Source organism: Anomaloglossus baeobatrachus, chromosome 4, assembly GCF_048569485.1.
Source record: "Anomaloglossus baeobatrachus isolate aAnoBae1 chromosome 4, aAnoBae1.hap1, whole genome shotgun sequence".
Lineage (NCBI taxonomy): Eukaryota > Metazoa > Chordata > Amphibia > Anura > Aromobatidae > Anomaloglossus > Anomaloglossus baeobatrachus.
Window position 1 is genome coordinate 504925497 of NC_134356.1, and position 24884 is coordinate 504950380.

Consider the following 24884-nt stretch of genomic DNA (forward strand, 5'->3'; position numbering starts at 1 on the left):
TCCCTGACGTAACCGGAGAAGAGATGAGGCAGACGCGGAGGCGCGTCCGGGCTCGTCAAAGGTGCCACGAAATGCCTGCAGGAACTCCTGGAGGTTCTTGGTCATAGGGTCCTCCTTCTCCCACAAGGGGTTCATCCACGCCAGTGCCTCGCCCTCTAGATGAGACATTATGAAGGCGACCTTGGCTTGGTCGGAGGCAAACAAATGCGGCAGCTGCGTGAAATGGAGGGAGCATTGGTTTATAAATCCCCTGCAGGTCTTGGGATCTCCGGCGTATCGGGGTGGTGAGGCCAAACAAAGCCTGGAAGCATCCGAGGAGGCTGCCACGGGAGCAGGGGCCGTGGATTGTCTAGTGGAGGCCCGAGACGCTGAAGATGTGACCGATGCTTGTAGCGTGTTCAAGCGGGCGTCCACGGAAGTCATAAAGTTCAGCATGCGGGTCTGAGTCTCACGCTGGCGTTGGAGTTCCTCATGCAAGGCCGCTAGTGCTTCGGCGGGATCCATGGCCTGTTCTTACTGTTAGGGCCAGGTGGACGGGCAGACCCAGGAGGTGGATCCACTGGGCCGAACTCCCCGATGATGGCAAGGGGTCCGGTAGCCGGAGCACTATAGGTAGCAGGACAGTCCGGGCACAAGAGCACAATGGAGAAGTCCCTGGGACCACGGAGTCACTGATGGTAGTCCGGGTGACGGAGCTCAGATTCGGAAGCCGGGATGATGTCAGGCGGGGTCCGGAACCGTTGGAGCGAGATGACGGGTCACCGCAGGGATCAGAGATGGTACGGACTGTCAGGATGGCAGATAGGCAGCGTACGGGGTTCGGGATTCGGCAGGACCGGATGGCAAGGCAGGATCGGCTCTAGAAGAGAGAGAGGTAAGTATCTCACAGAAACACAAGGAGACCTGACTCCTAGCTTGGGAAACACGAAGAACAGGCCCCGCCCACTTGGACACTAATCCCCTTTATACCCTGTACCTGTGTGCTTCATTTCCTGTCAGTGGACGCTGGCCCTTTAAGAAAGGGTCAGTGACCGCGCGCGCGCCTTAATGCGCATGCGCGCGGCCCGGGTGCCAGAAGCCAGAGCAGGAAGCTGTGAGGAGGAAGCAGCAGAGCCGGGCTGGGGCTGGGAAGCCGACGGGCGCCGGGAGCGGGGACCAGGAGGCCTGGGAAGCGCGGGCAATGGAGTCTGGAGAGCGTGGAGCGTGGCAGGTGAGCCGGGGAGCGGAGCAGGGGACCCGGGGAGCGTGACATATACACTATACTCAAACAGCATACTTCAAAGTACATTGCTCCTTTTCTCATAGAATAAACAGCTTCAATATATCAAAGTGATCAAAGTGACACCACTTCCTCTTTTTGCATAAACCAGTAAGTACGAACAAAGCACACAGAACTTCACGGTTCTTGTAACCAGCAAGTACTCCACCTGCTGCAAATAGACAGACATCTCAACAGGTAGACACAGGTCAACACAATGACATAACAATAAGGACACTATATACACCATCCAGGTGGCTGATCTCACCTGCAGATATAACCATATATATTCATATATCCAGCGTATATAACAACTTCATCATTTTCCCCTACAGTTAAGTCAGAGAAAATTAAAACATAGTACTTCTGCTTTTCTCCAACGAGCAGACAAAACCTCAAACCACATTACATTTCATGTGATTTACAATTACATTACATAAATTACAGACAGCTTAAGGTGAACCTGACCACCTTGGTGTGAGATCTCTTAGGACGGCTTATCTCATGCGAGATGGCGGTCATTAGGTGTCTAGACTGGGACAGCTGGAGTTGCGCAATTCTCAACCTCTCGCGTAGTTGCCTTTCGACTGAAGGTGTCAGCACGGCCGTCCGCCATCCAGAGCTCCGTCCTAAGGTTCGTTGGGCGCCAAATGATAAGGCCATAATTTAGGTTGATGCAATCTAATCATGCATCCCTCTTAAACTGTCTGCAGTCCAAATTATGAGTCACTCGTGGTAGCATGCATAACCACTAGTGATGGGTAGTTCGTGAGTGAGTAGTTCAAAATGAACTAATCTTCAGAGTGAACTAGTTCATCTAGTTCACCATCCTGACAGAGATTAGTTCATTATGAACTAAACAGCAGTGTGAGGAGACAGAGTGATCCTCTACAGCTCCAGGAGGCTCCCTGCTCTCACACTTGAAGGTAGTAAAACACTAGCACACATCAAATACAAATATAATAGTAATAATAATATTAATAAAAACTGAAATTGCACAGTAGACAGACACAGCTCATATGTGTGTATGAGAGAGAGTTTTTCTGTGTGTGGTTCATGCCCCTCACCTGTCTGTGTGATAGGATCAGCCTCCTGTAGAGGATCAGCCTCCTGTATAGGATCAGCCTCCTGTAGTCTAGAAGATCAGTCTTGTTAAAATCTTTACCACTGGCTCCTGTTCTGTTCTCAAAATGGTGAATGCTGAACTGCTCCTCAGCTCCCTCATACACATTCATTATGGGTCAGTACTCTACACTACCACATGGGGCGCTGCTGGGCTCAGTGAGATGCATCAGATTGAACTAGACTGTCCTGAGTCATTCTCAGTAGAACATTTAGTTCAGCAGCTCATATAGTTCATTTAGTTCACAGGTCACATGATGCATTTCCTGTCAGCTCCTCAGGAGAGAAATACTGAACTAAATGAACTACTGAGGAGACAGAGTGATCCTCTACAGCTCCAGGAGGCTCCTGCTCTCACACTGGCTCTTTATAGCCCCTGATGCTGGAAAAGAAGGTAGTAAAACACTAGCACACATCAAATACAAATATAATAGTAATAATAATATTAATAAAAACTGAAATTGCACAGTAGACAGACACAGCTCATATGTGTGTATGGGAGAGAGTGTTTCTGTGTGTGGTTCATGCCCCTCACCCGTCTGTGTGATAGGATCACCCTCCTGTAGAGGATCAGCCTCCTGTAGAGGATCACCCTCCTGTAGAGGATCAGCCTCCTGTAGAGGATCAGCCTCCTGTAGAGGATCACCCTCCTGTAGAGGATCAGCCTCCTGTAGAGGATCACCCTCCTGTAGAGGATCAGCCTCCTGTAGAGGATCACCCTCCTGTAGCCTAGATCAGTCTTGCTAAAATCTTTACCACTGGCTCATGTTCTGTTCTCAAAATGGTGGCTGCTGAACTGCTTCTCAGCTCCCTCATACACATTCATTATGGGTCAGTACTCTACACTCTACACAGGGGGCGCTGCTGGGCTCAGTGAGATGCATCAGACTGAACTAGGTCGTCCTGATTCATTCTCAGTAGAACATTTAGTTCAGCAGCTCATATAGTTCATTTAGTTCACAGGTCACATGATGCATTTCCTGTCAGCTCCTCACAGGATAGGGTGGAGAGAAATACTGAACTAAATGAACTAAATGAGCTAATCTTTTGAACTAATCTTTTCAGTGAACTAGTTCATGGTGAACTAATCACCAAAATGAACTAGATTTCCCATCACTAATAACAACTATCTTTCACACACACCAGAGACATACTCAGATATGAATAGAAAGTAAGACTGACTTTAATACGGAAGTTGTACGGATATATATAATCTTATTGGCCAGGTGCCAAGAATACGTAACACATCTCCTATTGGATAAAGTAGAACAGCTTATTCTGTGATATACAATTTACTGTAATGTGCTTGGTTCCTCATTTATATTAAGCAATGTCAGCATGATTCACTGGTCACAAGAATAGCCCAGACTGTCTGTCTGAGTCTTATGCCAAGAGATATGTGGGGTACAGTTCAAACACCATCTTAAATCCTGTTCTTTATGGATATCTCCATGTAACTCTTATATACTTATAATAATTCATAATCTTGTCCATAACACAGGTACTGTTTTCTTTTCTTTATAGGTCTCATTCCATTTTCGGTATACAGTAGAATGATGTGCTTTACCAAAAAGCTCTTTCTTGGTCTCATTTGTCCACAAGATGTTTTCCCAGGAGGATTTTGGCTTACTCACATACACTTTGGCAAACTGCAGTCTAGCTTTTTTATGTCAGCAGTGGGGTCCTCCTGTGTCTCCTACCATAGCCTTTCATTTAATTCAAATGTGTACGGATAGTTTGTACTGACACTGATGCACTCTTCATCCAGCAGGACAGCTTGTGTTTCTTTGGATCTTGATTGGGGCTGCTTATGCACCATGTGGGCAATCCTGCATTGCAGCCTTTCATGAATTTTCCACGTCCAGATAGATTCTCTACAGTGCCATGGGTTGTAAACATCTTGATTATGGTACACACTGTGGACAAAAGAACATCAAGATCTTTGGAGATGGACTTGTAACCTTGAGATTGTGGGTATTCTTCAACAATTTTGGTTCTCAAGTCCTCAGACAGTTCTTTTTCTATTCTCCATGCTTAATGTGGCACACACAGATATATAATGCAAAGATTGTGTCAATTTCTCCCATTTTTATGTGGTTTAAGGCATGATTTTCATATTGCCCATATTGCCACTTGTTATAGTTGAGTTTAAACGAGCATCACATGCTTGAAACAAAGTTATTTACCCACAATTTTGGAAATTTGGCAACAATTTTGTCTAGGCTATTTTTAGGGTTTTATGTGAAAATTATGTCCAAATAGTCTTTTTTCTCTATTTTTTTGTGTTGTTCCAATACACACAAAGGAAATAAACATGTGTATAACAAAACATGTGTAATTGCAATTCTTTTCCTGGAGAAATACTTCATTTTTTGGAACAATTTCAAGGGTGCCAACACTTTCAGCCATGACTGTAATAATAATAATAATAATAATTATTATTATTATAATAATCTTTATTTCTATAGCGCCAGCATATTCTGCAGCACTTTATAATTAAGAATTCAGAGGTTAATATACAAACAAATATAACTAACAGCTATAGACGATTCAATAAATGAATTAAATGAAGCACAAATAAAAACAAACCTGCTCGTAAGAGCTTACAATTCAGAATGGGTTGAGGTGGGGGTGACAAGTTCAAGTGGTTATTTACGATGACGGTCCAGCCATCTTGAAAAAATAGGGGATAGATAAAGGCTGCATGAGCCAGTCATCAGCCAATTTTAGTAATGCATTTGGGTGCGGTGGAGTTTGAGGGAGAATTATGTTCTAAAAAATATTGTAGGGGATATATATGAATGTACTTCGATTAGGGAGGGTGTCAGATCACCCTAAAAAGATGTTTTTAAGGAGCGTCTGAAGCTGTGCACGTTGTGGATCCTCCTAGTTTCTTGGAGTAGAGCATTCCAGTGGATTGGTGCAGCTCGGGAGAAGTCTTTGAGCCGGGAGAGGGAGGTTTAGATTTAGTGTGGCTATTAGTCGAGACTGTTTGTCTCTTATGTACGGTAATTATGCTGAAGAAATTGTCTCCTATACAAAATGAGGATAGACAATTCTTTCACTGGTTTAAAAATCAAAAACATTTAGTGAGTTTTCTTATTTGTCAATGAAATGTAATGATCACAGATCAAGCCCTGAATTTTCTTCTCTGGACTTTGTAACGTTAATACAATCTGTTTCAGAGAGTGAGCTAATTTCAGATTGCTCTAATGAAGATTTGTCAGCTGACCTTTTCTTTCTCTATAAAGGTAAAATATCATCGTGAAAAAAAAAAATAATATTAAGCGCAGAATGGAATTGGATGGCACCAGAGAAGACAAACCAAAAAAGGAGACTATTCTATTTCCCTAAATAGGAATGCCAATTTTTCCAGACTCCCTGGCTCTAACTTAGTTCTTACAAGCAAATTGGAAACATCCAAATTAAATATTGAATTAGAATTAGATATTGATGCAAAATATAAAGCCATTTACTCCCTAACATTCTGCATTTTCTGCAGAACAAGAGGACCTTTGCACTGTGAATATAGCTTTGGCATAACTTGCAAATAGGTCCATATTTTCTACCAAAGACTCTATTCTTCTTAAGCATCCAAAGTACAGGAAGGTAGACTCACCCTTAAATAAAGCGACTCCTCTTCATCCACAATAACTAAGTCAACTTCAGCATCAGTACCTGTAGCATGAGTGTAAGAATTTGGTAATGTCAACTTGACAGTGATATTGAAGATGCCATGCCTAGCAATTCCCTTTAAGATTTCTTGGATAAGAAAAAGTCTGTCCCTAATTCTTTTTATAACCTACTTTGGCTCTCGATACCAACTATTTTCTAGAACCCTTGCTCTCACTAATTCAGCTAAAAAAGCCTTATAGCTTAAAATACTCTTTAAACAGAAAGCTGAACCGAGGATGGGGCAGCCAACGCAGGACGACCGGGCAGGTGAGAGAACCAATTTCCCCGCTGGGAGAGGGGGGCAGACAGCAGGGGGACTCCAGTATGTGCATCACAACTGGCTGGTCAGAGTCGTCTCTGAAGTCCTTTGGAATTGTCATCTCAAACATTTACTGGAGTTTCTTCAACTGCATGGTGTAAAAGGAGAAAAAAAATCGAGAATACAATAACTTATTTATTTGCTTCTTCCTACCCAAAGGATATACGAGGGTATACTTTCTCTGTTACTTTTACTTTACTTCTGCTACTTTTCCCAATCTATCTGATGTATTCCACACACGTGTAGACTCAAGACACTTTGTTATAATAAAATATAACAAGTTTATTCACTAACAAGACTATGCCTAATACACAATATAATACTAGCACATGTCAATACATATATGAATCAATCTGAAAAGCATATACTAAATTTTGCGCAATTACAATACAGGAAAACACCAGTAAATAATACTTTCAAAAATACACCATTAAATCTACAATTATCTAATAATATACCGCCCATACTGGCTAAAACACTCACAACATTACAGCCCACCCAACACTAACACTATCTATATGGATCAATACTCATCCATGCTGCATGTTGGACCAACAACAAAGAGGGAAGAAAATAGGGCTCACATGAAGTCTGTTTGGCTTATGTTTGGCCTGTTACCAAGTTTCAGTTCCCCCTATCATTGGCTGAAAAGTGTGAAGTAATGGAGGTGTGTGCATTGCCAGGTGTTGAAGACTCCTGCATTGCCAGGTGTTGAAGACTCCTCAGGCTTAAAAACATAAATTTAAACACATGGTCTGCCCTCCCCACTGCATATATATACTGTACATTTTATATATATACAGTGCCTACAAGTAGTTTTCAACCCCCTGCAGATTTAGCAGGTTTACACATTCGGAATTAACTTGGCATTGTGACATTTGGACTGTAGACCAGCCTGGAAGTGTGAAATGCACTGCAGCAAAAAAGAATGTTATTTCTTTTTTATTTTTTTTTTTTAAATTGAGAAAAGTTTATTCAGAGGGTCATTTATTATTCAACCCCTCAAACCACCAGAATTCTGTTTGGTTCCCCTAAAGTATTAAGAAGTATTTCAGGCACAAAGAACAATGAGCTTCACATGTTTGGATTATCTCTTTTTCCAGCCTTTTCTGACTAATTAAGACCCTCCCCAAACTTGTGAACAGCACTCATACATGGTCAACATGGGAAAGACAAAGGAGCATTCCAAGGCCATCAGAGACAAGATCGTGGAGGGTCACAAGGCTGGCAAGGGGTACAAAATCCTTTCCAAGGAGTTGGGCCTACCTGTCTCCACTGTTGGGAGCATCATCCGGAAGTGGAAGTCTTATGGAACTACTGTTAGCCTTCCACGGCCTGGACAGCCTTTGAAAGTTTCCTCCCGTGCCGAGGCCAGGCTTGTCCGAAGAGTCAAGGCTAACCCAAGGACAACAAGGAAGGAGCTCCGGGAAGATCTCATGGCAGTGGGGACATTGGTTTCAGTCAATACCATAAGTAACGTATTCCACCGCAATGGTCTCCGTTCCAGACGAGCCCGTAAGGTACCTTTACTTTCAAAGCGTCATGTCAAGGCTTGTCTACAGTTTGCTCATGATCACTTGGAGGACTCTGAGACAGACTGGTTCAAGGTTCTCTGGTCTAATGAGACCAAGATCGAGATCTTTGGTGCCAACCATACACGTGACGTTTGGAGACTGGATGGCATTGCATACGACCCCAAGAATACCATCCCTACAGTCAAGCATGGTGGTGGCAGCATCATGCTGTGGGGCTGTTTCTCAGCCAAGGGGCCTGGCCATCTGGTCCGCATCAATGGGAAGATGGATAGCACGGCCTACCTGGAGATTTTGGCTAAGAACCTCCGTTCCTCCATCAAGGATCTTAAAATGGGTCGTCATTTCATCTTCCAACAAGACAACGACCCAAAGCACACAGCCAAGAAAACCAAGGACTGGTTCAAGAGGGAAAAAATCAAGGTGTTGCAGTGGCCTATTCAGTCTCCTGACCTTAACCCAATTGAAAACCTGTGGAAGGAGCTCAAGATTAAAGTCCACATGAGACACCCAAAGAACCTAGATAACTTGGAGAAAATCTGCATGGAGGAGTGGGCCAAGATAACTCCAGAGACCTGTGCCAGCCTGATCAGGTCTTATAAAAGACGATTATTAGCTGTAATTGCAAACAAGGGTTATTCCACAAAATATTAAACCTAGGGGTTGAATAATAATTGACCCACACTTTTATGTTGAAAATGTATTAAAAATTAACTGAGCAACATATCTTGTCGGTTTGTGAGATTTATGCATCTGTTAATAAATCCTGTTCTTGTTTGAAGTTTGCAGGCTCTAACTTATTTGCATCTTATCAAACCTACTAAATCTGCAGGGGGTTGAATACTACTTGTAGGCACCGTATATATATATATATATATATATATATATATATATATATATATATACACACACACAATATATGTATATTTATGTTATGTGCAAACACTTCCCTTCTACACATGGTTTGTTTTATTCATTTTGAAAAATAAGTTCTAATTCCCTTTCAATCTCTTGCCTTCTTGGAATTCAGGTGCACTCCAGGGCTATGACTCTAACACATTCCTCTCAAAATCAGATAAGGAAGATCAGGGAAAATGTCTCATCATTAATTAAACTACCTGAAGTCTCTATCAGATCTCCCATGACAGTCCCATGTTGCCTAACCTCATCAATAGAGGTTGTTGCAGTAATGGCTCGGTTTGGGAAGTCGATCTGGTGACCTGTTGCTGCATGGTCGGTTCCTCTGTGTGCTGAGCTATTGCCTTTTCTTCCCTGTTCAAATGCTGATGGTTCCAATTGCTTTTGTTGATCCTTCTTGGTTCACTTCTCTCCGGGTGTTTCTCATTTTTCCATTTTGGTCTGCCCTATCACATTCTGGGTTGGGTTTTATATGTTCACCTTTCACTGCACTTCCTTATTGGCTATACATCTAGGTGGACTTGTGTTTGGGAATTCCAGCCCTTTAGCTAAGGAGTTTATCTTATTGGGTAACCATCAATTTTATTTCTGTAGTGAGTCGGTTTGTTTTCCTTCCCAGCAACTTTTCCTCTCACATGTTTTAGGTTTCTGGGAGTTTGTTTTTAGCCACTTATTTGTACCTCTCTTTAGCTTTCCCTGTCTACCTTATATGAATGTGCTTTACTTTTCTCACTCTGGATTTTTTTTATCTTACTGCAAACCTTCCTCTCCCCTTGTTGGCACTGCATTACAGCCTGCCCTCTGGTCCTTCAGGAGGTATGAGAAACCCCTCAATTACCTTTTTCGGAGTTAGATCTGAGGTGCTGTTTTGCGTTGTGCAACTGAGGTCCTTCTAGTCTGTACAGGGACCAGTTGGGTCCAGGATTTTGTTTTGTTTTTTTTACATAGCTGGTGATAATGTAACACTTGGTATGGGGAAGTACCATACGGCGAAAGGGAAGGGAAACTCTGTGCCTAAGGAAGGGAGAAATTATGACCCCCGACCAAACCTTCCGCTGGCCCCTGTTCCACACCTAGCACTGAGCAGGATACTTGACCCTGGCTGACCCTGAACTTGCCCCTAGGTAGGGAACGGATGGGATGAGAGCTTATTCAACCCCACTAAGCTCTAAAGACGACACAGAGAGCACAAAACAGGGGAAGTAAACAAACAACTTATCTGCAAGAAGACTCAAGGAGAGGAACAGGAAAACACAACATTTCTTCAGATGAATACAAGCCGACTGCTTGCATCCAATATGCCTGTATAGGAATATAACTATCACCAGCAAACACCAAAGGGAAATGTGGGTATTTAAAGACACAACGGGAAGTGATGCTGATTAACAGCTGAAAGGTGAGGATATCTACAGAGTCCTAAAAGGAAAGGGATTAACCCCAAGCTGAGAAAATACATACAATAATAGGAAACCATTTACACCACAGCAGGAAGAAAATAATGTCAGGGAGCAGTTTATGTAGCCAAACAATGCGACCTTCTAAATCTGGAGACCACAGGACTGTTTGTCAACCGTAACACACCCATGACACTTCAATTCTTGAAATGTTTCTGTCTGAATAAAACTCAAAAATTGGCCATTGAATCAATTGGAATCAGAAAAAAATATGCCCCTTATACAAATGCTTTACCTAAACAGGAAAATTAATTGTGGATAATTTAGAAGATGGAACTTATAATACTTGGAATAATAATGGGAAATTACTACAATTAATGTATTTTAATTAACATGAATAAATAAATTATGACTCAGAACAGATACAAAGTCACTTTTTGTTACAATCTGCTAAATGCTAGTTAGTAAACAAAAATAACAAATAGATATAGACTATTGTATATGCCAGAAAAATATATTTAGGGGCGGCACGGTGGCTCAGTGGTTAGCACTACAGAATTGCAGCGCTGGGGTCCTGGGTTTGAATCCCACCAAGGACACGATCTGCAAGGAGTTTGTATGTTCTCCCCGTGTTTGCGTGGGTTTCCTCCGGGTACTCCGGTGTCCTCCCACACTCCAAAGACATACAGATAGGGAATTTAGATTGTGAGCTCCAATGGGGACAGTGTTCCTGATGTATGTAAAGCGCTGCAGAATATGTTAGCGTTATATAAAAATAAAGATTTATTTCTTTTTATTTTTATTTTATTTAATTGCATAAATGTCATTAATGGATCTTTCCTACCTGGCTGGAAAAATGTTGATGAAAAATATTCTACTTTTTAATTTTATTCCATTTTTTTTTAAACATTACAAAAACTCCAAAAATAACAATCAACACAACATAAAATCCTTCAAGGGGTTTTCTGGCTTCATTTCTCTCCCAGTGTCTGTTATTTTTCACAATACTGACATCACATTAACAGCGCTGCAGCTAATCAGTGAGCTCAGCGGCTCTAAGTGGTTTGTGCCGTCAACTTGGGGGGGGGGGGGGCATTCGGCTCAGCTATTAGTTGCAGTACAGTGGACATGGATTCAGTGCTGCTAACAATATAATACACTATCATCAGTGGAGACTTAGAGCTGGACCTGTGGAGGGTAAGTAAAGCACAGGATTTGGGGAGTTTTAACCCCTTAAAACTCCGGGGATTTTTTATTTTTCGTTTTTGTTTTTCCTCCCCTTCTTCCAAGAGCCATAACTTTTTTTTTTTAGTCAATATAGCAAAAAGGAACTTGTTTTTTTTGCAGGGCAAGTTGTACTTTAGAATGAAATCATTAGCTTAACTATATAGTGTACCGGAAAACAGGAAAAAAAAGTCCAAATGCTGTCATGATGCAAAAAAAAGTACAATTGCATGATTGTTTTTGGGGTGCTTTATTTACCACATTCACTATGTGGTAAAACTGATGTGTAGGTGTGATGCCTCATGTTGGTACGAGTTTGGTTGATCTCTCATGTATTGGCAATCTTTTTCTCAAGTATCTCTGAGTTCGTAGATACCAAACATGCATGGGTTTACTTTTATCTAAGTGGTGAAAAAAAAATCAGAACTTTGTCCCCTAAAAAATAGAGTTTTTGTTGCTATTTTCCTAGACCTGTAGCGTTCTCATTTTTCAGATCTGGGGCTCAGTGATGGTTTATTGTTTGGATGTTGAGCTGAAGCTTTTGATTATACCATATTTGTGTAGATGCGACATTTTGATCGCCTGTTATTGAATTTTAGTGCAATGCTACACAGACCGAAAAACTAAATTTTGGCATTTGGAATTTTTTTCTTGCTACGCTGTGAACCAAGCAGATTAATTTTAGATTTTAATAGATTGGGAATTTCTTGACCCGGCAATACCAAATATGTGTATATTTTATTGTTTTTTTTATTTTCAATGAGGTGAAAGGCGAGCAATTTGATCTTTTAGGGGTTTTTTTCAAATTTTTTAAAACTTTTTTTTACCATTTTACTTGTCTGCCTAGGGAACTTTATCATTCCACAGTTCAATCGCTTGTGCTGTTCAGAGGAATGCTACAATGTTCCTGTGAGCATCGGCGCTTCCCTGGCTCTTACAAGAAGTGAGTCAGACTAGTGTCAGGGGTCATCAGCTGACCCTGTGCTACCATGGCAACACCATGGTGCCCTGTAATTGCGTCACTGGCCGCCAATGGTGACGAGGAATGGCGCAATCCCGGCTGCAACCATTTAAATCTCGCTGTCACATTTTGATAGGGCGATCTAAGTGATTAGCAGGGGCGGGTAGACCACCCACGCCTGTTATTTATGGATCAATCACCGCTGGCTCGCCGCCAGATCCTACGGTAACTGGGGGGGAGGCGATTTTGGATGTATCTACAATTGAGACCAGAAGTTTACATACACTATCTAAAAAATCACATCTGCATGTTTTACTCACTATCTGACATGAAATCAGAATAGACCTTTCCCGCTGTAGGTCAATTAGGAACCAAAATTATTTATATTTGCCAAATGCCAGAATAATGAGAGAGAATGTTTTAAGGCATTTTTATTACTTTCTGCAAAGTCAAAAGATTTGATACATTTCATTAGTATTTGGTACCATTGCCCTAAAACTGTATGACTTGGGTCAAACGTTTTGGATCTCCTTCCACAAGCTTCTTACAATAGTTGGTAGGAATTTGAGCCCATTCCTACGAACAGAACTGGTGTAACTGAGTTAATTATTTGTACAGATGCATGAGGCACCTTCAGGTATCTGGATATTGCACCCAGGGATAAACAAGACTCGTGCAAGTCCAGAATTCTCTTCCTGAGATCTTGGCTGATTTCTTTTTACTTTCCCATGATGCTACACAAAGAAGCAATATTTTTCAGGAATGCAGTAAAATTCATCCACAGGTGTGTCTCTAATTAACTCAGATGTTGCCAATAAACCTATCAGAAGCTTCCAAGGACATGACATCATCATATGGGCTGTCCCATATTGTTTAAAGGCATAGTACTCAGTGTATGTAAACTTTTGACTCATTATTCTGGCAGTTGGCAAATATACATAATTTTGGTAATCCTAAAACGGGAAAGATTTAGTCTGATTTCATGTCAGATAGTTAGAAAAACATGCAGATGTGTCTTTTTAGATAGTATACATAAAAGTCTGGTTTCAACTGTATATGTCCACTGTATATGTCCAAGTTTGTGAAGGAGTTAAAGAAAACTACAACTAGGGAAGATGGGTTCTCTGAAAGTGGATAAGTCATTTAAAGCCTTATTCATACGTCTGTTTCTTTGTTCAGTATTTCATTAGCATTTCCAAGCCAAAACCAGGAATAGCTCAAACCACAGAACAGCTGTGTCACATTGAACAAAGGCTAATAACACGTAGTACAACGTAATCCCCACTAGGTGGCAACAGAGTAGTGAAGGAGAGACAAAAACACTGTAACGAACAGGCAGCTAAAGTACAGCAGACTAACTTCAGGAGACAGTAAACAGGCGAACGACCAGGGGGCAATAGAGTAGTCAAACAATCAGGGTCTAGCCAGGAAAGTCGGGTCACCGCAAAGGGAGGATCAATATCAAAGTCAGAAAACAGAACCGAGTCGAAAGCCGGGAGATAAGGTATGTAAAGGGAAACTCAAACAACTGACAGGAGAGGGAAATCAGGGACCAGAGCAGGCAGACGAACGGGGGAGGGTCAACATCAGGACACAGTAGCAGGGAGGCAGAACAGATCAGGAACACTCACCAGAACCAGTATACAAGCTGCAAAGCAGAGATATCACTGGCACTGAGCCATAGGTAGGGAGGCAATATATAGCGTCCTGGGATCCAGAACGAGGCAAGGGAAGTTAACCCCTGACATGACCAGGCCAGAGATGGGTGTAACCAGCAGCAGGGAAAAGCCGGCCTGGATCATGACAGCTGTGAGCTAGTGATGAGAGAGCGTGTTCGGCACTGCTCAATACTCGATCGAGCATCGGGGTGCTCATGCACGCTGGTTACTTGGAAAAGTATAGCATGTGCTCGATATGCTCTCTTCCCCATCTTGGGGATTCATTCCTTCTCTCCCTTCTCCCCAGCCCTTCTGTTAGGGTCATCCAGAAAAATGTTTGAGTTTGCCATTGATTATACTCGGTGCGTGAGTCTAGCCTTTCTGAGCGTCCGATTAGGAAAACATCAAAACGCAGAATAGGTGTCAACTAGCGATGAACGAGCATGCTTGGCACTGCTTGATACCCAATTGAGTATCAGTGTACTCCTGCACGCTCGGTAGTTGGCCAAGTATTGTGAGTGCTTGATATTGCTGAGTCATGACAAAGTGTATGGACGCTAAGTGTGCAGAGTGACACTATGGAAATTATGGCAATGGTATAGAAGGAAGGCCCTGTCAATAGGGAAAGGGGACACTTCCTTCAACTCACTTCCTCAACTAACCTATGCTCCCTAACATCCTTATACGGGTTCTTCCCCCCGTCGCCGTCAAGTGCCTAGTCCCTCGCTTGCCCTGAACACATCCTGGCTAGTGAGTAGGCTGGCAAGAACACGAGTCTCACCATTGCAATAATACTACCCATGGTAAGGGAGACAGACAGAGGGACAGACAGACACAAAAAGGAAAAACACTCCAAGCTCCTCCAATGCAGCTAAATACCACAGCTGCAAAAGTCACTACTCCTCAGCATCTTCCAGAGACAGGCTCCTTCCAAAGTGGACAGCATAGAAATGAGAATCTATAATCGGTGTCAGATGGAATCAGATGGTATGTGTCTTTAACCCCTGCAGTACTAAACAAAAGTAGATTCCCTCAAAAACAATTTGTAGACCTGCACATAATAAGGCGTTGTGACTTTCTGGTCCCAGACTTGCCAGAGGTCTCCCCAGAACGAAACACACCCATGACAAATTGAGTCCCCACCCTAGGGATTAATTCTCTCTCTCACCCTCTTCCTCTCTTCACTAGCGCTCCTGTTATTGATCTTCCTGAAAAATAGTTGTGTTTCCCATTGAATTCCATTATACTTGGTACTCAAGTTGAGCCCGTCCGAGCATCTGACCTACTGAGCACTTAACACTTTTTAGTGCTTGCTCATCACTAGAGTGAGATTTTCCATTATGATTTTTCAAACCTAATTTTGACTTGCAAATACTAATCAAAATACTTGACTAAATAATGAGGTGTGAATAAGGCCTTGGGTTGGCCATACACATAAAATAACAGACGGTTGAATCCTCATTCGACTTTTAGCTCTCTCTCCTATCTCCTTCATATTCATGAAGATTCAGTTCAAATAATTCTAGAAGACGTTGATATCCTAAATAACAAAAATAGTCAGGGGTGTTAAAATTCAAATTGCCCGATCCTCATCTCCCCCATACCCATTAGACTGTCATCCAATCCTACCCAGGTTCAGCTGACATTTGCCTAACGGGTATAAGGGCCCGTACTCCAAGTCTCTAACCACCACCCAACCTTATTCCTAAGCAGTGGACAGAAAAGGAAAAAAATGTGGCCAATTAACTGAATTTATTCACAACAGTTCTTAGAACATCCAATGCTTTCATGTTAAGCTGGATTTTTGTATAACTTTTCATCTCCAAGTGAAAGCTTTCCTAATCCATGCTCATCTAAACAGTATGAATAGTGCCCAGAAGAACGTGATGTTTATTTGCATGTCTGCTGTGACCTGGGATGCTCTCTTCTAGGAGCCGACTTACGGCAATGATAAACATTATTACTAGAATAACATTATTTGGTTCTGAGGACTGCGCTTCTCTTTTGAAACAAGATAGAAATATAAAATGTCTCTTGCTATGATGAATGTATTCATCTACTTCTTGAGAATTCCTTAAGTGGCATCTCGTCCACTCCCTGTTTTAAAGCAAAACATTCCCACTTCTACAGGTTTTAACATTTTGGTTAAGCTTCGGAAACAAAGGAACGCTATTCCATTTTTAATCTTGCAAGAATGTGCCGGTCAAATCAAGTTGGCAGTGATGTGTAAATTAAGCTCTCACTACCAGGGGAAGTTAACCTGTTCAAACGCCTGCGGACAAGATGTGTTGCAGTGTATATGGGTTTTTTTAAATTCTCTTTGCACATTTTTTAATGTTGTAATGTCCATGCTTTTTTGTCTATACCATAAGCCCCACATTTTTCAATCAGTTGAACCTTACATTACACTTTTGTATACTGGTAAATAAGCGGGTACAGTTTTGCTGGCATTTCATCAGACATATGATTTGCGAATTTAAAATCAAATTTGCTTTTTGTCACAATGCTACTCCCCTGGGGTGCCCTAAAGTGACTGCGAGCATCAGGGAAGTTTACTGTTAGTGGAATTTTTGTGCTGTTATTTGTTTTTAACTCCATATATGACAGCCCAAATTAACCTTATGGTAACCTCCCATCACAGTCTTTGTATATGTTGATTCACACAAAGATTTTTATTTTAGCTCTGTTGCTTCTTTTTGATTTGTTTCCTTTTTTTATTAACCCTCAGAGACTATAATGCTCATAGAGGGGTCTGATGGAGCATGCGTTAAAGAGGATGTAACGCAATTGCAGGCGTCCCTGCACTGTCCTCCCCCCCCTCCCCCTGAGCCTCCTGGTCACTCAGCAATGGCTTCTGCATCTTCAGTCACTGCTACTGGCTCCCAGGGCCTGCTCATGCCACACAGATCTCCTGGGAGCACGCTTAGGGAGCACGCACCTATTCTTAAATGGCCAGCAAGTCCTAACCTGGAAGTGTGCTATGCTCACTGGGCGAGCACTGTATTAGTGGGTCCACTGGACCGAAGCTACCATTCACTTGCCTTGGGGAACGAACTGGACCGGCCACCGAGTCTTCACTACTGCCACCTGGAGGAGGCAGCAGGTACACACGCTGGTAAGCACCCGGCAGAGCACAGCCCCAAGAAATCTGCGGCACCCCAGCAGTTGGTGCCACGGACACAGTACAGTCTCTGGTGGTACTGGCAGCAGGTAGAGTCGTGGAACCATCCGGGATGGATGGCTGGATGGATAGATAGATGTGGCAGCAGTGATGGGCATGGATAACTACTGTGGCTAGTATCATGATAGCCGGCCGACATGGATGGTAGTGGCAGCAGCAGATCAGCAAACTGGCACAGCACTGAAATATCAACAAATGTCAGACGCAGCACTCAGCACAATGTCAGCAGCAGTACAAAGGAACCTGAGAACTAGCAACCTAACTAACTCGTTGCCCAGGCACCTACCATAGGAAAAAGGTGCCTTAAGTACCTGCAGCCTCTCAGCTGACCTGAGAGACACGTTGGGTTAGGGTATGCTGGCCCTTTAAGAAAAGGGGCATGGCTGTGTGCACACCCTTTGGTCAGAATCAGGAATCCTGTGATATGCAGACAGGCTCTGGGAGGCAGCAGCGTGGACCGGGACAGCCACCGCAGAACGTCCGGGCAGGTGAGAGAGCCGACATCCTGGCTGGGGGTAGGGGAGCAGGACAGTGCGGAAACGTTGGTATGGGCATTACAAAGTGCCTATGTGAGGTACCTGGGCATCGTGGTCTTATCCTATAAAATCGTTGTGTGTTGTCAGGTCCCTTACCCTTGTGCTGCTGCTGTATTGCTGTATCACTAACACTTTTTTATTGTTTGTCCCCTAATACCTTCTGTACCCACTGCTGCACCTATCTGTACCAACTGTGTCTTCTGTGCTTGCCGTACATGCTGCACCTGTGTCAGCCAAATCCTCCATTCTTACTGGTCCCAGCCATGCAGTCTGCATCAGCCATCCCATCTGCAGCTAGTCATCAGAGACTGTCTGTATCCCTACCCCGACCACTGGGGCCAGCTGTCGCAGTACCGTGTCTCCCTGAGTTGTACCTGGTTGCTACCAGCATCCCAGTCCATCCTCACCACCAGAGGCTCTGGTGGAAATCCGATGTGCGCCTAAGTCACACCCCTTCACAGAGAACCAGTACTGTTGCCCAGTGGGTCCACTCCCACTCACACTAGCAAGAATTACAGAGGACCTTTTATTTTCCAATAATGTTTAATTCCTTTTATCTGTATGTAATGCTAGTCCTGTAAGGCAAGGTAAGCATGACCTTCAACAGTTCTCTGTCGGCATCTTCATGAGGTTTATGCCCCCTTGGCACAAGCAATGCATATAACCAAGAGAGGCCATATTTCAGGAACAGACGCAGGAACAAAGACTCAACAGCGTCATATTCCGGAGAACTGCATTTACTCTAGATAAAAATTTTTACACATAAACAATAAAAAGTGTTTGGCAAAATGAGGTTTCCATGTAGGACCAGTTTTACTGACTCATATGCACTTCCAGGTAATCTTTGTATTATCAATGAGGATAAATCACATGCCATCCATGAACGTCATCAAGTGATGTTGTGATAAAAAAGCCTGGTCTGCCAGAGCCAGATTTATCAACAGTACTTGGAAAACCAAGATTATGGCACTGGATGGTAAAAAAAAAGGGGTCTGTGGGATCTAGTGATGTGGTGCGTATGAACAAGCTGTCGCCTTTATGTAAACAATTTGATTTTATTAGTCAATGCGATTCATAACGCTATGACTCCTTCATCAGGACAATCACATTGGCAACATGATAGTCCTGATGAAGGAGTCTGAGCACTCCGAAACGCATTGACTTATAATTTACAATGCAGGAATATCTACTTCTCTCTTCATTCCATCCGCAGCTCAGGATTAACCCCTTCCTTTCCAACCTGATGCTGATTACACATGGGGCTGCTGCAGCTGTTTCTAAGCTTTGTTGTGTCTTACATAACTGCACCAGATGATCACGATTTTCCTCCTGCGTTCACGATGTATGTTCCTGCTTTCAGAGGAAACCACCGCAGCAAGGTCAGAAAGCCATGGCCTATCACTAAATGAACTTAATATGGTACAGAGGAGAAAATAATCTATTAAGTCATTTCAAACTGGAAATAAAGTCATCATTGAAGTGGTTATGCCATGAAAGACATATATAAGTTATTCAAACGGAAAACAGTATCACTCGAAAAGGGCACATTATACTTATGGAAATGTGATTTCTGAAAGCTGTCCTTTTTCCACTGTGACTTTTAATTTATGCAGCACTTGACAGATAAAGTGCTTCATAATATTGTATATACATGCTGCAACTGGTCACTGCCATATTACATGAAATACAAGGGTGATGCTGCCATCTTGTGGTAATATGACAGAATGGCAGTTTATTTCATGGCTAAAACTGCAAAGAAATCATTAAAAGAAATCTGTCAGGTCCAACATGCACCCAGAACCACGAGCAGTTCTGGGTACATATTAGGCTAGTTTCACACTTGCGTTTTTTTTTCTTCAGTCGCAATCCGCCGTTTTGAAAAACAGCGGAATCCGTTAACGGATTCCGCGGCTTCCCATAGACTTGTATGGATGACGCATTGCGACTAATGGTCCTGCGTTGCATCCGCCTGCCGACGCTGCGTTGCATCCGCCGGGTGGAAAGAACGCAGCATGTAGCGTTTTTCTGCGCTTTCCAGAGCGTCAAAAAAATGCAATGTGTTGGATTCCGTCAGCATCCGTCATTTTTATAATAGAAGCCTATGGTGGCAGAATCCGGCGGAATCCATCATTTGACGGATTCCTGTGACGGATCTGTTTTTACACAACTGCGCATGCTCAGTAAGTAAGTAAGCTGAGTAAATTGCTGAAAAAGAAGCTACAACGGATTCCGTTGTTTTGCAGCATCCGTCGCATCAGTTGTGCCACTATATGCAACACATCCGTTACATCCGTCACACAACGGATGCCGCACAACGCAAGTGTGAAACTAGCCTTCGTGATTTCTGCCTAAAACCATGTGCGCACGCTGCGGTTTTTGCCGCGGATTTGCCGCTGTTTTGCTGCATGAATTGCTGCAGAAAATGTTCATAACCTTTCTGCAGTCATTCCCCAGCAAAACCTATGGTAAAAAAAAAATGGTGTTCGCACACTGCGCTTTTTTCCCCTACAGGTTTTGCTGCAGAATTTCTGCAGCAAAAAGAATGTGCATGTCACTTCTTTTCTGTAGGCACCTGCGTTTTTTGCCATAGATAATGGTAAAAAACTGCAGGAACCAACCTGCAATAAAACCGTGGCAAAACTGCGGCAAATCGTGGCAAAACCGCGAATGTGGTTTTATCGCGGTTTTTACTGCGGGTGCGGTATTCTGCCAGAGGGTGCGGATTTTTCTGAAGAAAAGTCAATTTTCTAGTGTGCACATAGCCTTACAGTCCCTATATCTAGTAGCATAGATAAAGAGATCTTTAAAAATAGTATTTCTAAAGATCGTTTATTATATGCTAATGAGGCTAGCGACTAGTCACAAGGGCGTTACTTCCCTTGGCTAGTCGGCCCACATAGCATGCTAGCACGTGCCTGTGGGTGTACTAACATGCTAATGAATGCACAGCGACGCCGCACATACCTCACTCTTGATGGCGGCCGGCGGAGGATAGATGCGCACTGCGCATGATTTAGAGTCCCGGAGACTTCCAATCATGCGCACTAAACTGATGCCGGGTGTAAGCTTCCTGGCTTCAGTGAGGTATAGTGTACATGACCGGAAGTGCTGAGGACTCCGGATCATGCGTAGTGCACATCCATCCTCCATCGGCCGCTGTGACGACATGGACTCTCATGGGTTAAAGTTTCTTAAAATCCAGCCAGACAACACGATAGATTGTCTATAGACGGGGGGAGAAGTCCCTCATTGTTTTTACAAGACTCTTGTTGACTCAATGTAATTGTGTTGGCCACTGAAAGCCAGACGTATTGTTCTCCAGACATTTCCAGTAACCATTGTATTGTAGTTGTGTATTGATAATGTAATTACCTTAGTAGCCATTGTCTAGTCGGTGACTTGCCGACTCCATGTAGATATACTGAGTCTTTCTATGCACATCATTTAAATGAACATTATCCATGCAGCTTGAAATTCATCCAATCATAGTTCATAGTCATAGTCATAGTTTTTTAAGGTTGAAGGGAGACTCTAAGTCCATCTAGTTCAACCTGTAGCCTAACATGTTGATCCAGAGGAAGGCAAAAAAAACCCCAATGTGGCAAACAAGTTCCAATGGGGAAAAAATTTCCTTCCTGACTCCACATCCGGCAATCAGACTAGTTCCCTGGATCAATACCCTGTCATAAAATCTAATATACATAACTGGTAATATTATATTTTTCAAGAAAGGCGTCCAGGCTCTGCTTAAATGTTAGTAGTGAATCACTCATTACAACATCATGTGGCAGAGAGTTCCATAGTCTCACTGCTCGTACAGTAAAGAATCCTCGTCTGTGATTATGATTAAACCTTCTTTCCTCAAGACGTAGTGGATGCCCCCGTGTTCCAGTCGCAGGCCTTGGTGTAAAAAGATCTTTGGAAAGGTCTCTGTACTGTCCCCTCATATATTTATACATTGTGATTAGATCCCCCCTAAGCCTTCGTTTTTCCAAACTAAATAACCCCAAGTTTAATAACCTGTCTTGGTATTGCAGCCCACCCATTCCTCTAATAATCTTGGTGGCTCTTCTCTGCACCCTCTCCAGTTCAGCTATGTCCTTCTTATATATCGGTGACCAGAATTGTACACAGTATTCTAAGTGTGGTCGCACTAGTGACTTGTACAGAGGTAGAACTATATTTTTTTCATGAACACTTATACCTCTTTTAATACATCCCATTATTTTATTAGCCCTGGCAGCAGCTGCCTGACACTGTCCACTAAAGTGAAGTTTACCATCCACCAATACACCCAAGTCTTTTTCTGTGTCTGTTTTACCCAGTGTTCTACGATTAAGTACATAATCATAAATGTTATTTCCTCTACCCAAGTGCATGACCTTACATTTATCTACATTAAACTTCAATTGCCACTTCTCAGCCCAATCCTCCAATTTACATAAATCTCCCTGTAATATAAAATTATCCTCCTCTGTATTGTTTACCCTGCAGAGTTTAGTATCATCTGCAAATATTGAAATTCTACTCCGCATGCCCCCAACAAGGTCATTTATAAATATGTTGAAAAGAAGTGGGCCCAATACTGACCCCTGTGGTACCCCACTATGAACTGAGACCCAGTCCGAGTACGTACCATTAATAACCACCCTTTGTTTCCTATCACTTAGCCAGTTTTTAACCCAGTTACACATATTTTCCCCTATCCCCATTATTCTCATTTTATGTACCAACCTTTTGTGTGGCACCGTATCAAAAGCTTTTGAAAAGTCCATATACACAACATCCACTGCATTTCCCTGGTCCAGACTTGAACTTACCTCTTCATAGAAGCTGATCAAATTAGTTTGACAGGATCGATCCCTCATAAACCCATGTTGATACTCTGTCATAAGGTTATTTTTCTTGAGATACTCCAGTATAGCATCTCTCAAGAAACCCTCAAGGATTTTACCAACCGTAGAGGTTAAACTTACCGGCCTATAATTTCCCGGCTCAGTTTTTGTCCCCTTTTTGAATATTGGCACCACATTTGCTATGCGCCAGTCCTGCGGTACCGACCCTGTTATTAAGGAATCTGAGAAGATTAAAAATAATGGTCTATCTATCACAGAACTCAATTCCTGTAGTACTCTGGGGTGTATGCCATCCGGGCCCGGAGATTTGTCAACCTTAGTGATTTCGAGGCGGCGGCGTACTTCCTGGGAGAAGCAATTTTGTCCAACCAATCGATGAGGACGCAGTGTATCCTAAGGGAAGGTTATGGCTATAAAAGGGACTTCTTTAAGCCACCAGGGTTGATGAAGGTTGATGGATGCTGATGGATCCAGTCTAAGCTCTTTGGAGCTGACTAGAGGATCAGGATATCTTATGGCTTCAATCTAGGGATTCCGGTCCCGGTTGGATACCATATCCACAGCCTAGGGATTTCGACTCCGGCTGCCAGGATTTTAACATCAAACCAGGACTACCTAAGGAGGACACACAGGTTGGGACAATCCGGTCACCTGGCTACAGACTTTACAGACCTCACACAGCTTCCTAAATCTGGCGCTATTCCTATCTCGGTGGGTGCCCGCCGAAAGCGGGGTGCTGCTGGATTGGAGTAAGCGGCCCTGGAAGCTAGGAGGCCCGGACATTCTAATCCCTGGTGAGCCAGCGGAAGGGTGAGACTCTGTTGCCTGTTACATTTGTGTTTTGCTGGTTATGTGTTATGTGCCGTTAATTGTTTGGGGATCCAAGTCTAATTATTGTGGTTCCCTCACCCTGTGTTGTCTGAGTAGTGTTACGCCCACGGTTAAGGAGGCCGGCGTTCAGTTGGGATGAGCCCTGAGCCACGCTGTCTTTCTAAAGGCGGCGGGTTTTAGTGGACGAGAGCACCCACTGAGCCCCGTGTCTCCACAATTGGTGGCAGCAGTGGGATACTACTCAGCCTGGTTTACCCAGGGGAGCTGCAGTGGACTGGTGTTTTCAGACACCGTCCAGGGCTCAACAACCAGGGAGGCACATAAGCATACCCAGCAGGCCATATGGGAGGCACCCAGGTTTCGGACGCTGCCATGTCCAACCCCACCAGCTCAGCCATGGGACAAGGACAAGAGAGGAGTTACAACCGCTGCAGTAAATGGATGCTACAGGATCTGTGCCAGAGGCGAAAGATTATCTACTGGAACGCTGAGACTCGGTCAGCCTTGATCCAGAAATTAGTCCGTTGGGATGCCCAGAATGATGCAGAGGACGATGAGGATCCCGCCGATATTGACCCAGAGGATTTAAACTATGTGCCACATCATGGATCTAGTGACAATTGGGAATCAACTTTGTCCAAAATGGCCCAAGCCACAGCGTTGTTGGATGCATTGGGGCCTAGATCCTCAAGAGAAGAGAGGGCTTATGTTCTGGAATATGTTTATGGGATTCCAGCTGCAGTACTGCTAACATCAGCCGGTCGAGAAGGATGGTCCCACTACCCAGCAGAAAGCTGCGCCAAAACAAAGGACTACAAACAGGGCCTGTGACTCGCCCAATCTATGGCGCTGTTATACATGTGGGCGCAATGGACATATAGATAAAGATTGTCTCCAAAACCGAGGCCGCATGCTTGGAGCCCGTCTGCCACTCCAACCAGTCAACATATGCCGAGATGAACCAATGAGACCTAAGGAATGCTACTCCCAAGAAACACCAATAGCTGAGGAAGTGGTTTATCCAGTCCACACCCTACGGCAGGCCGGACACCGTACACCAGCCAACCTCCATCCCCACATCCAGACAGTCAAGGTCGGTGATATACAGGCTCAGGGACTTCGAGACATTGGATCTTCCATCACTCTGGTAAGCCCAGTTATTGTTTCTCCAGAAGACCCTGTACCAGATTCCCAATTATCCATCTCCCTGGCTGAGGGCCAGCGCTCAGACGTCCCTCTGGCATGTGTGCAGTTGGACCTAAAAACCGACCAGGGAGAGGTCGAGGTGGAGATTGTGAACAGCCTCCCCACACCTGTCATTGTGGAGACTAATCAGAGCAAGGCTGATGTGGAGCTTATGGACACCGTCCCCACACCAGTTACTTTGGGGTCTGACCAGGAAGAGGTCCATATGGAGTT

General features: G+C 43.5%; 1 long non-coding RNA gene across 1 annotated transcript in view; it reads right to left on the reverse strand.

The window, feature by feature from the left end:
• Nucleotides 1-735: 735 nt before the first annotated feature.
• LOC142301737 (uncharacterized) overlaps nucleotides 736-24884 on the reverse strand; it is a 70733-nt gene continuing 46584 nt past the window's right edge. The window contains exon 3 of the long non-coding RNA XR_012752874.1: nucleotides 736-859. This is a non-coding gene — a long non-coding RNA (uncharacterized LOC142301737). The remainder of the gene's footprint in view (nucleotides 860-24884) is intronic.